The sequence below is a fragment of the Sinohyriopsis cumingii genome, chromosome 15 (assembly GCF_028554795.1).
Source record: "Sinohyriopsis cumingii isolate HCF-2022 chromosome 15, ASM2855479v2, whole genome shotgun sequence".
Taxonomy (NCBI): Eukaryota; Metazoa; Mollusca; class Bivalvia; order Unionida; family Unionidae; genus Sinohyriopsis; species Sinohyriopsis cumingii.
In genome coordinates, this window is record NC_142975.1 from 26,418,939 (window position 1) to 26,437,964 (window position 19,026).

Sequence of the window (19,026 nt, forward strand, 5' to 3'; positions counted from 1 at the left end):
ACTCGGCAGATACCGTTTATGTCACCATGGTCACAAATGTGATGCGTTTGTACTGGCGAAATGTTCCTGGAAACCATAACACTGACTGACCTAAGGTAGCGTAGTTAAAATAGTTCCCTGTGGTAGAGAACAGTTGTATAGTTTCTACGGCGTGAACTGCTGGTGGTACGGAAACCTAACGAAGAGAAACCACGCAGATGTGCGGTTTATAGATATTTGTTAGGTTGTGAGATATGTGGTCTTGCATTGATTATAGTTAAATTCATGTATAGAACGGACATTTCGGACTTTCTAATTTACAACTGAAGTTGTATGGAAGTCTTTGGAAATTTGGGGTAAACTCATGACTTCTAGCGGGAATCGCGCCAGGGTTTGACAACCGCTCGGTTACGTGAAGACCCCTGCCTTGTAACAAAACGTAGACTAATCAAAGAAATGTTTGAAAGATGAACTTAAATAAAACGTTTGAAACAGTTTCTCATGTATTGATAATAATATATATTTTTCACATTTATAATAATTCTTAGTTATATTATTTCCGACAAATACTATCTTTTTAATCGCATAATCAAAGTAAGTTTAAGATGGTTGACTGCGGAGTGGGCACTGTGCACACATATGTATTCTGCTTCTGATATGTTGCATGTAAGAACTTTTCTGCGCACACGACTACCAAATAATTAGAGGGAACGTTGCTTAGAGTTGAAACTGTACACTGCTCATGGCGAAATACGCTCATAAGTTCTGGATATGCGGCCGTCTTCTTCAAAATCACCCTTTAGAAAACTCTGCAATGTGTGTGTGTGTGTGTGTGTGTGTGTGTGTGTGATTTGGATTTTTAACGTAGCTTTAACAATTTTACAGTCATATCGCTACGATGTCTGTAATGTGACAGTTTATAGTGATGTCTAACACTGTGGCGTCGTACCGCAGACATGTAGCATCATGTCGCACCCAATCACATTATCCTAACACAAGGCCGACCAGTCCTAAGACTAACCTCTTTAATGATGAGTGCCTAGCAAGGCAGCCATAAGTACCATTTTCGTAAGTCTTTGGTATGACTGGGTCGGGGTTCTATCCTGCGACCTTCCGCATGCAAGGCGGACGCTTTAACCACTAAGCCACCGGAACGGCCTCGCTGCAGTGAGAGAGAGACAGACAAACAGAGACAGAGAGAGATGAGAATGGGAGGATAGAGATAGAGTGCTAACGAACTGATACATTTTTTTTATTGCTGGGTGACTAGAAGCAAGGTACGCCCGCGTACATGTGTAATAAGAACGAAATCTGTATGTAGACGAAGCTGTTCAAAAAAACGTGTAGGCCCATTAGTTCATCATTGGTTTCATCAATTTCTCGTTCCTAAAAAGAAACACAAAATAGAATACAGATTGATAAGCTATAAAATGTATTAACGTATGAACAAAGAATAATAGGACTTTATGGAACATAGTACATTAGCAAACTTGGTCACAGCTCTTTCTTCTTTTCTGTATCGCCAACCTGTAAAGCTAATTTGATGGTCAGTTCATTTGTTTGTCTGTACTTCTGGATCAGTAGCGTTGCGATGGTTCGAGGCGTCCGGGGGCAATATAATTTAGTGTTGCCCCTACTATGCGACAGCGAACAGATCTTATGTCAGTTGCCAACATCGCTTATCAAGCCCCCCCCCCCCCCCCACACACACACATTAGTTTCGTGAATTCATGAAGAATTTACCCCGTTAAAGTGAATGCGAAACGCTATGAAATTGAAGTAGCACAAAAATGTTCATTATGGCCTTCTCCTTCGCCGGTAGCCCTGATCGCCCTCCACACCCCACCATTTCACACAGCCAGTCCCTGAAATGTGATTTACTGTCTGACTGCATGTTGTGAGGCGTAAGCAGAGAGGAAGGAAGTATTATCAAGAATATTATCCTCGAGTATGTATGTATGTATGTATGTATTATGTATGTATGTATCTATCTATCTATGTGTGTGTGTGTGATTTTGTGTGTATGTATGTATGCATGCATGCATGCATGCATGCATGCATGTATGTATGTATGTATGTATGTATGTATGTATGTATGTATGTGTGTGTGTGTGTGTATGTATGTATGTATGTATGTATGTATGTATGTATGTATGTGTGTGTGTTTATGTATGTATGTATGTATGTATGGATGTATGTATGTATGTATGTATGTTAAGCATAAGTCACTAATATTCATCCTTTCAAACATTTTCCAGTACGTGTATTTCCAAAACTATCTCACTGGTTTCAAATCAAACAATTTCCTAAGAGATTATGTTCAACAATACCTTTGTTTAATAGAGGTTATGCTTACTTTAACCTTCCAACAACAAAGGTTTGCTGTAAAATTTCTAATTTATTATCTATTAGATAAATTATCTTACAAAAATTAAACGTATGGGTTGTCACAATCAGAGATAGAGACATCAAATCAAAAGTTTAGTGACCACCAATCGATTCGTGACTTTCTCTACAGGTCCTATTAAAGAAAAGTCAAGAGCACCAGTCTGGCGATATCTCATACTTGTGAATTTTCGTCGTTTGTGTTGTCTAATTGGTATTGAAGCAGAAATTTGAATAGGCGAGTACATTCAACAAACCTTTTATCGAGAGAAGTAACCATTATTATCAACTGGGAAGTACATTTTACAGAAAGCGCTGAAGAGACTTAATCGTAACTCAGTATCTACCTATATATTAAATTCTCAATAGTAGCAAATGAGACAAGCAAAGGATTATAATAATTATCGGTAACAGGTGAGCATTTATACAAGGATATATCTAATAGATTATTTGTCATTTTCTGACATTTATTAATGCCTCTAATGATTGCACGATTGCATGCGCATGCTATTTTATTTTACAAGACATGTCAAACAAGTACATAACTTTTCCGGACAAAGCTATCACGCTATTGTAAGATTATTAGAGGCGTGAACGGACACTGTAATTTCTTGAGCGAAGTGTCTAGTCGTCTTGAAAGATCCCAGGTGAATTGAATATTCAATTTAGTGTTATTCAAATTGTTTTATTTTACATTACCTTGGTTATATAGGAATAACTTTAAAGAAATTTAGTTGCTGCAACATATCCATGGGTTCCACTGTAACACGTTGCATATTTTACACTGTAACATGTTGCATATTTTACACTGTAACACGTTGCATATTTTACACTGTAACACGTTGCATATTTTACACTGTAAGTAATCATCAAAAGAGCCAAATTCACACGTAAAAATCGCAACATCCTGAAAACATGCAATCGTTACTAACCTGTACCTATGCATATTTGAGCTGGTTTGGGATGCATAATTTATATAAAGACGTCTGCTAACAACCAACATAATAAAATACCATTCCAAAATAGCTTTGTTTTACAAATGCTTATGTGAAACGTCACTAAATTACGCTAATAAGGGATCTGTAAATCACAGAAAAGTTTAACGTTAGATTATGATTAAAACTAAAGAATCGATATATACTTCTTCAGACACAAACCTAAAAGTTGCAGAAGTAGTTTAAAGTTCTGAAACAGATAGTACTGGAAATTTCATGAAATTATCTCATTTAGCCTTGAAATATCAATAAACAGCCCACCTCTTCTGTAACAAGGTGTTATTTGTAGACTGAACACATAAACCGCCCTCTCTGTGGCAAGATGTTATTTGCAGACTGGCCACATAAACCGTCCCTCTGTAGCAAGATGTTATTTGCGGACTGGCCATATAAACCGCCCACCCACCCCTCTATAACAAGATGTTATTTGCAGACTGGTCACATAAAAACGAACCCACCCACCCTCTGAAAAAGAATGTTATTTGCAGACTGGCCACATAAACCGCCCACCCACCCCCTCTGAAACAAAATGTTATTTGCAGACTGGCCACATAAACCGTCCCTCTGTAGCAAGATGTTATTTGCGGACTGGCCATATAAACCGCCCACCCACCCCTCTGTAACAAGATGTTATTTGCAGACTGGTCACATAAACGAACCCACCCACCCTCTGAAAAAGAATGTTATTTGCAGACTGGCCACATAAACCGCCCAGCCCCACCCCCTGAAACAAAATGTTATTTGCAGACTGGCCACATTAACCTCCCCTCTGTAACAAAGTGTTATTTGCAGATTGGCCAGTTAAACCGCCCCTCTGTAACAAGATGTTATTTGCAGACTATCCACATAAACCGCCCCCTCTATAACAAGGTGTTATTTGCAGACTGTGCATATTTTCAGGTCATAATTTATCCATCATAATGCTAATTGAAACTCTAAATCCTGTTATCTTTAAAGAAAATGTATTCTTCCCACCTGTGCTCTCTCTCTCTCTCTCTCTCTCTCTCTCTCTCTCTCCTTTTGAGAGAAACTAGGTTCTCCTTATCAGAGTTTCAAGCAGGATAAATTCGAGACTCTGTATATACATTATTTCTACTTCTACACTTCAAAAATTAATAGGAGCATAAAAAGTGGTGTGTATTGAAAAGATCAAGGATAAAACCTGTAGGGCAATTAATTACTTCAAAAATCTTAATATGTCTCCAATACTTATTAAACTAAATCCACGTTGCTTCGATATCGAAAGCAAAGTATTTGGATAAACTGAGCGTAGCTGTCAAATGTATTGTAGCATAGAAATGTATGGGAAGTTGGGTGGAGTTATGCCAATCCAAATATTAACAAATTATGATTAGTAGTAGTAGTAGTAGTAGTAGTAGTTTGACGAGATAAAAAGTTATTAAAGAAATATAATAAACTGCAAGGACTTGACAGCTATTATTGTCGAACATAACGCTATAATTAAAGGAACGAAGAAGATACTCCCCTCCAATATAGCCATGTTATCTTGTCTTTTGTGAATGGACAATTGATTTATATAAGAATTGGGTTAATTGAAATGGTCTCTCCCTCTGCTCCTCAAAATGAGGCTGCTTGGGACGAAAATGATATTTTAAGGGAAGAGTGTTTCTATTATTATTATTATTAGAAAATAGATTGCGCCTTTCCTTTAATGTTTTTGATACATTGATATTATATTTAGCTAATGTATTTTAAAGTATACTGATATATCTATATATTTCTTACAAATATGCATTATTTTTTTCTGGGAACCATGCGACAATTTTGTGTTTAAAGACGAAAGAGTTATATAAAAAATGGTGAATATTTTAGTTATTAAGACTGTTCCAATTTTTGTCATAAAAAGGGGTTTGAGAAATTGTATTTGATTTAAAATTTAACAACCAGAGAGGCAGAAGAAATCGGGAAATTAAATTTACATGAACACAATTAGGATAACGCGTTTCGAATTCATTTCAAAACAGGTATGTGTGGGTTGTATTCTAATTTAGAAGGCATAGAGAAAAAACATAAAAGATAAAAGAAACACTCAGTCGACTTGTCTTTTGCAATTTTATAAAGTGTAATTTATGTTCTCAGTGTACATTGGTAATGGTCTGTCACAGAAACAAAATTAAGAGAGAAAGGTTTCACTTTGTCTTTCATCGTTGGAATTTGTTCCAATCAGAATGTATTTCATTGTAAATGATTTAAAGAACAGGTCAGTGAGGTGACAAACTGTGAAGATGCTAGTACAAAAACTGCACAGAAATAAAAAGAAGAAGAAGGAGAGTCCAATTAACGCTGAAGTTAATTAAAAGGTCAAGAGACGAACGTATCTAATAAGTTTTACCTATTGGCGTAATTTATCAGATGGCAGAGCACCCCTGTCAATCCCACAAGTCGTCAAAAATGAAGGAGTATAACGGGAAACTGGAATATTCGTGCCTGATGAAATGGCTGTCTCCGTCATCGTCATCACCCAACCAAAAGGCTTCAACAGAACAGAGCAAAATGACTTTACCAAACAAATTTCTGGACCCTTTGCGGTTTGTGAAGTACAAATGTTTTCGGAAAACGTAGTGCAATTCAAAATTTCATCTATAGGTCATGCGTTGCAGTCTTTAATAGAATTATCGCATAAGAGAAATGTATATGACCTGCAGTCAATTAAGTTTCAATTTATGTGTCAAGAGTTACGTAATTATATATAGACCGCACTATACAGTGTTCCATTGTCTATGCAAAAGCGACAATCAATTTTCGGTACGTTACAAACGGTTTGAAATATATAATTCTGGCATTATTTTGTTTAATATTTTTTAAAAATTTCACTAAAGATTTTCACGTTTTTACTGCAAACGCCTTTATTCCTAAACAATCAAGAAAAAGAAAATCACTGATCTCAGTGGAATCTTCATGTGGTTGGCAGAGCTTGCTCCACTTTTTCGAGAAGACTAATCTTGTTAAAATTCATTTGGGACTGTTAATAATAATACACACTTATGATCAGACGATGTGTCTACCATTTACAACAGGAGTTACATGCAATTTGTCTACTGCGGTGCCGAATGAACTCGTATAAAATAAAAACCGTATTCAGTTGTTACATTAAACTCCGATATTTTAAAATAGCTAACTTTACAAAACAATACGGCCACATCAGTTCAAAAATGGCCTAAGCATGTAAGAATCCATGTAAAAAGAATAGAAGAATGTGTAGTTGATTAACATATTTTCTCATATACGCTATTTGTACGTGTTTTTGCTTTCAACGTACCAAAGAAAACATCTTAAGTTTTACAATTCTTTTTGTTTGTTATTTTCTGCTTTCAGATTTATGTGATACCTCTAAATGTTAGTAAGGTTTTATTTCAGAAATGAAGAAGATCGTTTATTTTAACACGAATACGTGCAAACAAAGTAAAGAAAAAATACTAGTTATAAAATATTACGGTTGTAACGTTATATCGCCACGACATGACTGAATACGAATTTCTTTGCAACTGTTTGAGGTTCCCCTGCTTCTTTAATAATGTTTGAAATTCATAATTATACCTCTCCCATGTTTCCTTTGTTCATAAGTATAATCATATATCATGTCTACAGTTGGATCATTTACTATGAAAATGTTTAACTTGAAAAGGACAAATTGTCTTTCGTTTGCTTACAATTTTCCTTGTAAAAGCGTATATCCATGTATGTACACACGCACAGTCTAAATGCATGTAAACATTTACAGTCGTACATATCAAATGTTCTCATGGGTCGGTGGTTCTTTCCGGGGTTTTCCCGGGTTCTTCCTCCACCATTAATACTGGCCGCCATGTATAGCCTATCGTGTGCTGAAAAATGGCGTTAAACCCTACAACAACAACAACAACAACATATCAAATGCAAATGTAAAAAAAATACATTATCGCAAATATCGAAAATTTATCAAACTTTAATTCCAATACACTAGGACAATTTATGATACTGTTAACGTATACGTCATTTTCGAGATAATAGTTAATACGCAATAAGCATGGTGTGTTGACAAATTAATGCTACAGGCCAGTTAATCTTAAGCCCTGCGTTCTCTCTGAATAATCAATGTATTTACTGAAATTGGCAATAATCCTTAGGATGAATAATAAAATCTCTGAATTTCTGTATGAAATAATTAAATAGGAAACGATAAAATTGATGTAGAATCTGACCTATGGAAAAGGCTGAAGCTATCCCTGTCGAAATGACCACAACCAGGATGACAGCTAGTATCTGGGCCGAAAGCAACATCGTCCTGGCAGAATAATGTCAGAGTACCAGTCCAGCTGGGGCTCGAGACGTATAACAATCAGACGACGGCAACACTCCGTCTACCTTGTAGATCCGATCTGAGGTGTTTTCGCTCGCTACCTGCCTTTTAGCTCACCTGATCGTCATCAATTACCGTACACTTCAAATTTAAATTTCACCATTTCTTCTGCATGAATGTGTACTATATAAAAGATCTGCTGGTCAATTCAAAACCCGTAAGCATCAAAAGGAAGGAACGAAGGAAGGAAACAAGAAAGGAACGAAGCAAAAACAAAACAAAATAAAAATACAACAACAAAAAAAACATTACAAGTGTCAACAATCGTAGATTTTCAATAGTGTTTGTACATAGCAGCATAGGATGTGATCGATTGCGTGAAACTGTATTACATCGTTATGACAATTGCTTTCGTCATTATGCGTTGCATCAATCGGTCAATTGCTTTTGTAATTATTCATTCTAACGGTCTAGTAATTGTTTTTGTTATTATGCATTGAATCAATCTGGCAATTGCTTTTGTCATTATGCATTGAATCAATCAGGCAATTGCTTTTGTCATTATGCATTGAATCACTCTGATAATTGCTTTTGTCATTATGCATTGTAACGGTCTGGTAAATGCTTTTGTTATTATGCATTGAATCAATCTGGCAATTGCTTTTGTCATTATGCATTGAATCAATCTGGCAATTGTTTCTGTCATCATGTATTGAATCAATCTGGCAATTGCTTTTGTCATTATGCATTGAATCACTCTGGCAATTGCTCTTGTCATTAGGCATTGTAACGGTCTGGTAATTGCTTTTGTTATTATGCATTGTAACGGTCTGGTAATTGTTTTTGTCATCATACATTGAATCAAACTGGCAATTGCTTTTGTCATTAGGCATTGAATCACTCTGACAATTGCTTTTGCCATTATGCATTGAATCAATCGGGCAATTGCTTTTGTCATTATGCATTGAATCACTCTGACAATTGCTTTTGTCATTATGCATTGTAACGGTCTGGTAATTGCTTTTGTTATTATGCATTGAATCAATCTGGCAGTTGCTTTTGTCATTATGCATTGAATCAATCTGGCAATTGCTTTTATCATTATGCATTGAATCAATCTGGCAACTGCTTTTGTCATTTTGCATTGAATCAATCTGGCAATTTATTTTATCATTATGCATTGAATCAATCTGGCAATTGCTTTTGTTATTATGCATTGTAACGGTCTGGTAATTGTTTTTGTTATTATGCATTGAATCAATCTGGCAATTGCGTTTGTCATTATGCTTTGAATCACTCTGTCAATAGCTTTTTGTCATTATACATTGAATCAATATGGCAATTACTTTTGTCATTATGCATTGAATCAATCTGATAATTTATTTCGTCATTATGCATTGAATCAATCTGACAATTGCTTTTGTCATTATGCATTGAATCAATCTGGCAACTGCTTTTGTCATTTTGCATTGAATCAATCTGGCAATTGCTTTTGTCATTATGTATTGAATCACTCTCACAATTACTTTTGTCACTGTGCATTGTAACGGTCTGGTAATTGCTTTTGTCATTATGCATTGAATCAATCTGGCAATTGCTTTTGTCATTATGCATGGTAACGGTCTGGAAATAGTTTTTTTTATTATGCATTGAATCATTCTGGCAATCGCTTTTGTCATTATGCATTGAATCACTCTGACAATTGTTTTTGTCATTATGCATTGAATCAGTCTCGCAATTTATTATGTCATTATCATTGAATCAATCTGGCAATTGTGTTTGTCATTATGCATTGAATCACTCTGGCAATCGCTTTTGTCATTATGATTTGAATCACTCTGACAATTGCTTTTGTCATTATGCATTGTAACGGTCTGGTAATTGTTTTTGTCATTATGCATTGATCTGACAATTGCTTTTGTCATTATGCATTGAATCAATCTGGCAATTGCGTTTGTCATTACGCATTAAATCACTCTGACAATTGCTTTTGTCATTATGCATTGAATCAATCTGGCAATTTCTTTTGTCATTATGCATTGAATCAATCTGGCAATTTCTTTTGTCATTATGCATTGTCATTATGCATTGAATCAATCTGGCAATTTCTTTTGTCATTATGCATTGAATCAATCTGGCAATTGCTTTTGTCATTATGCATTGAATCAGTCTCGCAATTGCTTTTGTCATTATGCATTGAATCAATCTGGCAATTTCTTTTGTCATTATGCATTGAATCAATCTGGCAATTTCTTTTGTCATTATGCATTGAATCAATCTGGCAATTGCTTTTGTCATTATGCATTGAATCACTCTCGCAATTGCTTTTGTCATTATGCATTGTAACGGTCTGGTAATTGCTTTTGTTATTATGCATTGAATCAATCTGTCAATCGCTTTTGTCATTATGCATTGAATCACACTGACAATTGCTTTTCTCATCATGCATTGAATCAATCTGACATTCGCTTTTGTCATTATGCATTGTATCACTCTGATAATTGCTTTTGTCATTATGCACTGAATCACTCTGACAATTGTTTTTGTCAGTATGCATTGAATCAATCTGGCAATTGTTTTTGTCATTATGCATTGAATCAATCTGGCAACTGCTTTTGTCATTATGCATTGAATCACTCTGGCAATTGCTTTTGTCATTATGCACTGAATCAATCTGGCAATTTCTTTTTGTCAGTATGCATTGGACCACTCTGACAATCGCTTTTGTCATAATGCATTGAATCACTCTCACAATTGCTTTTGTCATTATGCATTTTACGGTCTGGTAATTGCTTTTGTTATTATGCATTGAATCAATCTGTCAATCGCTTTTGTCATTATGCATTGAATCACTCTGACAATTGTTTTTGTCATTATGCATTGAATCACTCTGACAATTGCTTTTGTCATTATTGCACTGAATCAATCTGGCAATTTCTTTTTGTCAGTATGCATTGGATCACTCTGACAATCGCTTTTGTCATAATGCATTGAATCAAGCTGGCAATTACTTTTGTCATTATTCATTGAATCAATCTGGCAATTGCTTTTGTCATTATGCATTGAATCACTCTCACAATTGCTTTTGTCATTATGCATTGTAACGGTCTGGTAATTGCTTTTGTTATTATGCATTGAATCAATCTGGCAATCGCTTTTGTCATTATGATTTGAATCACTCTGACAATTGCTTTTGTCATTATGCATTAATCACTCTGACAATTGCTTTTGTCATTATGCATTGTAACGGTCTGGTAATTGCTTTTGTTATTATGCACTGAATCAATCTGGCAATTTCTTTTGTCGTTATGCATTGAATCAATTTGTCAGTTGCGTTTGTCATTATGCATTAAATCACTCTGACAATTGCTTTTGTCATTATGTTTTGAATCAGTCTGGCAATTTATTTTGTCATTATGCATTGAATCAATCTGGCAATTGCTTTTGTCATCATGCATTGAATCAATCTGGCAATCGCTTTTTTCATTATGCACTGAATCACACTGACAATTGCTTTTGTCATCATGCATTGAATCAATCTGACAATCGCTTTTGTCATTATGCATTGAATCACTCTGACAATTGCTTTTGTCATTATGCACTGAATCAATCTGGCAATTTCTTTTTGTCAGTATGCATTGGATCACTCTGACAATCGCTTTTGTCATCATGCATTGAATCAATCTGGCAATCGCTTTTTTCATTATGCACTGAATCACACTGACAATTGCTTTTGTCATCATACATTGAATCAATCTGACAATCGCTTTTGTCATTATGCATTGAATCACTCTGACAATTGCTTTTGTCATTATGTACTGAATCAATCTGGCAATTTCTTTTTGTCAGTATGCATTGGATCACTCTGACAATCGCTTTTGTCATAATGCATTGAATCAATCTGGCAATTGCTTTTGTCATTATTCATTGAATCAATCTGGCAAATGCTTTTGTCATTATGCATTGAATCACTCTCACAATTGCTTTTCTCATTATGCATTTTACGGTCTGGTAATTGCTTTTGTTATTATGCATTGAATCAATCTGACAATTGCTTTTGTAATTATGCATTGAATCAATCTGGCAACTGCTTTTGTCATTTTGCATTGAATCAGTCTCGCAATTTATTATGTCATTATCATTGAATCAGTCTGGCAATTGTGTTTGTCATTATGCATTGAATCACTCTGGCAATTGCTTTTGTCATTATGCATTTTACGGTCTGGTAATTGTTTTTGTATTTATGCATTGAATCAATCTGGCTATCGCTTTCGTCATTATGGTTTGAATCACTCTGACAATTGCTTTTGTCATTATGCATTGTAACGGTCTGGTAATTTTTTTTTTTATTACGCATTGAATCAATCTGGCAATTTATTTTGTCAGTATGCATTGAATCACTCTGACAATTGCTTTTGTCATTATGCATTGAATCGATCTGGCAATTTCTTTTGTCATTATGCATTGAATCAATCTGGCAATTGCGTTTGTCATTATGCATTGAATCAATCTGGCAATTGCTTTTGTCATTATGCATTGAATCACTCTCGCAATTGCTTTTGGCATTATGCATTGTAACGGTCTGGTAATTGCTTTTGTTATTATGCATTGAATCAATCTGTCGATCGCTTTTGTCATTATGCATTGAATCACACTGACAATTGCTTTTGTCATCATGCATTGAATCAATCTGGCAATCGCTTTTGACATTATGCATTGAATCACTCTGACAATTGCTTTTGTCATTATGCACTCAATCAATCTGGCAATTTCTTTTTGTCAGTATGCATTGTATCACTCTGACAATCGCTTTTGTCATAATGCATTGAATCAATCTGGCAATTGCTTTTGTCATTATTCATTGAATCAATCTGGCAATTGCTTTTGTCATTATGCATTGAATCACTCTCACAATTGCTTTTGTCATTATACATTTTACGGTCTGGTAATTGCTTTTGTTATTATGCATTGAATCAATCTGTCAATCGCTTTTGTCATTATGCATTGAATTACTCTGACAATTGTTTTTGTCATTATGCATTGAATCAATCTGGCAACTGCTTTTGTCATTTTGCATTGAGTCAGTCTCGCAGTTTATTATGTCATTATCATTGAATCAATCTGGCAATTGCGTTTGTCATTATGCATTGAATCACTCTGGCAATTGCTTTTGTCATTATGCGTTATACGGTCTGGTAATTGTTTTTGTTATTATGCATTGAATCAATCTGGCTATCGCTTTTGTCATTATGATTTGAATCACTCTGACAATTGCTTTTGTCATTATGCATTGTAACGGTCTGGTAATTGTTTTCATTATTATGCATTGAATCAATCTGGCAATTTATTTTGTCAGTATGCATTGAATCACTCTGACAATTGCTTTTGTCATTATGCATTGAATCAATCTGGCAATTTCTTTTGTCATTATGCATTGAATCAATCTGGCAATTGCTTTTGTCATTATGCATTGAATCACTCTGACAATTGCTTTTGTCATTATGCATTGTAACGGTCTGGTAATTGCTTTTGTTATTATGCATTGAATCAATCTGGCAATCGCTTTTGTCATTATGCATTGAATCACTCTGACAATTGCTTTGACCATTTCGCGTTAAAATAATCTGCAATTGCTTTTGTTGCGAAGAAAACAAGAAAGATCATACAAGCTTTGTGGACACAAAGAAACTACTAGAGCCTTATGACATTTCCTTTTACTTGTTATTTTTACTACTCAGGTGAAGTAATAGTTTCATTATCAATGGCCGTGTTTAACAAATCAAATATCATATTCTCATAATTTATTTATTCTGCTCTCACCGATTGGTTAATGAAGTTGAGTTACGCACTTACAATACAGAAAGATTATACAGATGAATTTAATATGCTTTTGCTATTATAGAACTGGGGTAATTATATTTTATATTTACTCATATGCAATCACGTATGTTAATGTTTGTACGTCTGGAATGGAATTTCTCTCTGATCAATGACCAGACTATGGCGTAGAACATAAAAAAGAAATTCTAAGAATAAATTTTAAAAAATGTGCATGGTCCTCAAACTCTTATAACCACAAAAAAAAGCTCCTCGTCACAAATATGTTATTTTGTTATAAGAAAATATACAGTGTATTCAGTAAAGTTGATATCAGGGGTAGGCAACCTATGGCACGCGTGCCACAAGGTGGCACGTCAAGAGGTTTTGTGTAGCACTTGAATGGCAGAAAATAGTCTCGATTTAAACAGTGCTACTGTTTTAGTGGTGGCACGCGCTCGTTCATTTTGTAATTAATCCGGAAAAAGTGGCACGCTATGTAAATAGTTTACATGAAACTCCAGTATTTATAAACAAACCTAGATATGTTCCAGGAAAACAAAAAGGTACTACATTATTATTTTTATATGTTTAAAATTATGTTAACGCCTTTACATGCATCATTTTGCCACAGCTTTGAAATTAATTTTACTTCTTTTAGTTCAGACACAGGTGATGGACCTTTTTAAAGTACAAAATCATTATCTACGTATATAGCTTGATAAAAAAAAAATGCAGACCCGAGTAATTAGACCGTCATACTGAATATGAAATAGACAAAAGTTAACAAAGCGAGGCGTCTTTCATCCATTACTGATTAATATGCATGAACACAATGTACTCAGATACGTGGCATTCGATCATTCTTTTTTAAAATCTTGATTGAATCGGATTTTTGCGTTAGCCTTCCATTAAGTAATACTACAGCTACGTCCTTATAGCTCTGTACGGCAAAGTCTCACTTTTTGATTATATGTACTTGACTTATGCCTATAACAGACCCTCTAGACCAGGGCTCTGAAACTCAAACCGCCCCGAGGGCCGTATAGTGTCATTTTCGATGGCCCAAGGGCCGCACCACATTTGTTATCTCTCAAGACACCTTGTAACGCCAATCATTTTGTGGTCCACATGATATGGCTTGGCGGGTCGCATGCGGCCCACAGGCTGCGTGTTTGAGACCCCTGCTCTAGACCGTGACTCAGATGTCCTCTTATGATTGCAGATACAAAGTTTGATAATAAATTTTTGTACATTTGACACTGACCATTTCCCACCCTAGCACCCCTTCCAATGGAAGGGACCCTCAAAACAATACGTATGGTGTAGATGGTTATTAAACTAGCAAACTGTTGCTAAGGTTTGTTTCTTTTTCTTCCCCAGGCGACTTTGGAGAAATGATTATATGCAGCAGTTCCGTGTAGACTGACCGACCGATTGACGAGATTATGACAATTTCAGTTTGACGATATAATGAGTCGTTAATTTCTTAATGCAATTGCACGACTGTTTGCTTTTTTTATTTTGATGTTATAGTGTATGTATTGTTGTAATCAATGCTTGTGGTTTAATTTTAATACGCGGTGTAATTTGGTTATTTTTAAACCTAGTTTTCCTCATAATCTGACTAAATTATAATGAACGATGTAATTTTATTTATTCGCCAAATTTGAAATTAGTTTCATATATATTTAAATCATTACGTATTATTTGATAAAATATTTTCTTTCTGGAAATCTAATAGTCATGCTCCCTCTACATCAGCTGCACTACACGAATACATTCTGGAGCAAGCGGATAATCGATGTCTAACTCATGGTGTTATTCAGGATACTCCAGATCTACCTCAACCTGACATCATTAATTTGAATAATTTGAGGTGATCTACCTCAACCTGACATCATTACTCCGAATAATTTGAGGTTATCTACCTCAATCTGACATCATTAATTCGAATAATTTGAGGTGATCTACCTCAACCTGACATCATTAATCCGAATAATCTGAGGTTATCTACCTCAACCTGACATCATTAATCCGAATAATTTGAGGTGATCTACCTCAACCTGACATCATTAATCCGAATAATTTGAGGTGATCTACCTCAACCTGGCATCATTAATCCGAATAATTTGAGGTTTAAGAATTTCATTTATTGTTATCTTATTTATATCTACTCATTTTACAGTGTTAACCAGTAAGGGTGCAACCATAACTGATGGATAAATGTGTTAATTTCAAGGTAGATAACATAACTTGATCGTGTATATCTATCATAATATTCCATATCTATTTATTGTTTGCCTTTCAGAATATATTTCCTTCTACCATTGATATACCATGTATTATTGGTCTTTCTTCAAATAAATGCATTTCGATTCTGTCAACCATTCCAATTTTTGACTGTCATATTGTAATTATTGTAATCTGCAATCCCACGCGAAAGATGGTAATGAAATGAATTGGATCTAGACTATACTCTTTGATCATCGTCTTTCTATATTTGGAACATCTCAGTACAATACGAACATCTGCTGCTAAATAGAAATTACACTCCCCAATCTCCATTAAATGTTTTTTTATATTCAGCCCATGTTTATTCTCACCGTAACCTACTGCTTCATTTTTAAGAAATTAATACACTAATCATTGTTTAAAGAGTATTTTCCCGGTAATTGTTTACGAGAGTGCCCACATTTTGAGAGATAAACTCTATTTTTCAATAAATAAGTTAAATATAGATTTATTTATATTACAATTTTCTTTGTAATCTTGATATTTTCATCACTTAAATAGTTTCACATTTCATTACGACTACACGATATGAACTGAAATCTTTAAAACAAAAATGTTAACCGCCCGATTTCTAATTGTAAATATTGTTAAATATATTTCGGAATACATAAAAAAATTATTCAGATATTTTTCATCCCTCTTTCATAATAAAATGACAGTGATAATCCAGTGAATTATGAACAACAAAATGGCCCCTTACTACCTTAAATTCTTTTCTATATAAACCAAACAACTGCTTCTATTTCATATTATTCTTCGTTGTTTTTTTTGCGCTTTTTTTTTAAATTAATTTATTCTGGATTTTTCTTTACTATTACAAACAAAATTTGCAGCAGCCTGGTATTTTCCCCCTCACTTTTATAACGTTCAATTTGAGATTTTTCGAATCATTTTCACGTTCGTGACAGACAGTTAATGGCTAATAAATAATTGCATCTTCTTCTCTCATATTTATTGAGTTTTAAATTAATTTATATGTCAACTAATTTAATCTGTTGTCGCCTCTGAGCTTTTCATATAATGTTGTACCTCATCTTAATCTCGATAATAATGAATATTACCCATTACATATCTTAAACCAATGTAGCCCTATTAAGACGGTACATACTCGATTATCTTTTTGTATTTTACCAGGTGTAATCTCCACGAGTTTGTTAAGTGTTAGTTTAATGTTTCAATATCAATATAGATTCATTGCGTTTTATTTTCTTGATTTCTGATTTCTGATATATATTATTCCTTACATCTGGCCCTGCGATTTATTTTATCCTACCGGTAATTCGCAAACACTTAAACAATAACATTGATTAGTATCTAATAATGTTTGTGTCCCAGTAACAGTAAACACAAAGTTCTCTTCGCGCTATCACTGTATTATAATACATTAAAGTTTTGTTTATTAATATAATTTTCATTTTTTTATACTCTCCCTCCAGCGCGGTTAGCTTAAGATGAGGCGGCAAACATAGACTACATGAAACATGTATGACCATTCTTTTCAATAAGAGCGAAAAGCAATAAGTTTTGTAAAATTCAACAAATGATTTATTTCCTTTGAATACAAAGTAACAATTTTAAAAGAGCTTTAAGTATTGTGAATCAAATGTAAAATAGTCCTGAAAGTTCTATCACAAGTCCAAATTTATAAAGTTCCAACTTAATTTCACTGGTATTCCTATTAAATTTCAATATTAAACGTGTTGATGTGCCTGTTGTCTCTAATGTGATAATATACCCGTGATCTGTTGTGTCATGATGTGCTAACAGGATTTTGATGTATCGCACTAATATAATGTTCCAGTCCAAGAATAGTATTGATGCGAACTTTGTATTTCAAGCGAAGAATGATGTGAATAAATAAATTCACCCAGATGAAAACTGAACATAGTAATAAGAATGATTCTGCTTCAAAATGTTATGGAGAATAAGTGACGTTTAGGTAAACAAGATTATGTACCCTTCTACTTGATCTATGTTGCAATCATTATTTTCTGATATATTCTGTCACTTAATGTAGTTTTCCTTTCTAGAAGATCCAGAGGTCAGAATCTAGGCTGTATCTTTTAACTCAAATCAGATAATAATGATCTGAATATTTAATACAAACTAATTAAGAAATATTAGCTATGTATTATGTTGTTTACCAAATAAATGTTCATGGTCAGGTAAATTTGATTTTGGACAAGGTCAAGTAAAAATGCAAATGTATATAACATATAAGCATTAAGAAAAGCCAACAAATAATACAAATTAAATATACATAAGAAATGCTTTCATTAAGCAAGTTATGCGGACATTAAAAAAAAAGCTTCAGCATTTTTTCAGCAGCGTCTGTCTTCATAAAAATTACATCGAGTGATATCTGAAATCTTATACTAGATTGGTTTAATTCATTTTTTACAATACTAATGGAGTATTAGAGATTCTACATTTCTTCTTGCGGAAAACCATTTCAATCTAAACTTAATCGTGCTTGTTCTGCAGCTAAGGTAAGTTTTAGCATACTGATTTATAAGAGAATAATTGCTTTTTCCGGTCTCCTATTGTGTTGTTTTGCATTACTTTCTTTTGTCTTCGTCGTATATTATTTGTCTCTGTCTACTTTCAGAAACTGCAAATATCTTGTTTGGCTTCCTTGTTTATTTTGGGTTTCTCTTTGGTACTCTTAAAAACCCTAAAAATTGTTGGGTTTTTTTTGTTTTGCTATTCTCTCATCTGCATTCCTTTTGTTATAATCTAATATCTGTTGCTTCAATTTTTCACGCTTTTCTTTTGTAATATAATCAATATTGAAATTATATTTTTAAATCAACTAAACCTCTCATACTTTATTAAAACTGAAATCCCAAATTATAATTACAACCCATTTATTGCTTAATTTTTCTGAAAATCTACTCTCGCTCATTTTATTATAGTCCTTTGAACTGGCTTCAATCTGATCCTCTCATTTCATTTTTTTTTAATTGTCTTTTATGTATTTATTCCCCTAATTGTTCTAGGGAGTGTATTTTTTAATTTTTGGTCAAATGTTTGTTCAAATTTTATATAAGAATTACACTAAAAATCGTTTTTATGACTTGCAAACAATGACTTTGTTCCTTAGAAATGAACTGCAAAAATCATCTTATATATCTGAAATTGGTTGTAAACAAATAATTTTATGTGAAAAATGTCATATAAAAACGATTTTTGTATATTAGAAATTATCTGCAAAAATTAGTTTTGCATGAGAAAGGTATATGCTCTCAAATTCTT

General features: G+C 33.9%; 1 long non-coding RNA gene across 1 annotated transcript; it reads right to left on the reverse strand.

Moving 5' to 3' along the window:
* Positions 1 to 1,215: 1,215 nt before the first annotated feature.
* On the reverse strand, positions 1,216 to 7,743 carry LOC149781443 (uncharacterized). Its single transcript, XR_016414509.1, has 3 exons — positions 7,562 to 7,743; positions 5,713 to 5,853; positions 1,216 to 1,365 (listed from the first exon to the last, which is right to left on the reverse strand). It is a non-coding gene; the product is annotated as an uncharacterized LOC149781443 (long non-coding RNA).
* Positions 7,744 to 19,026: the final 11,283 nt, after the last annotated feature.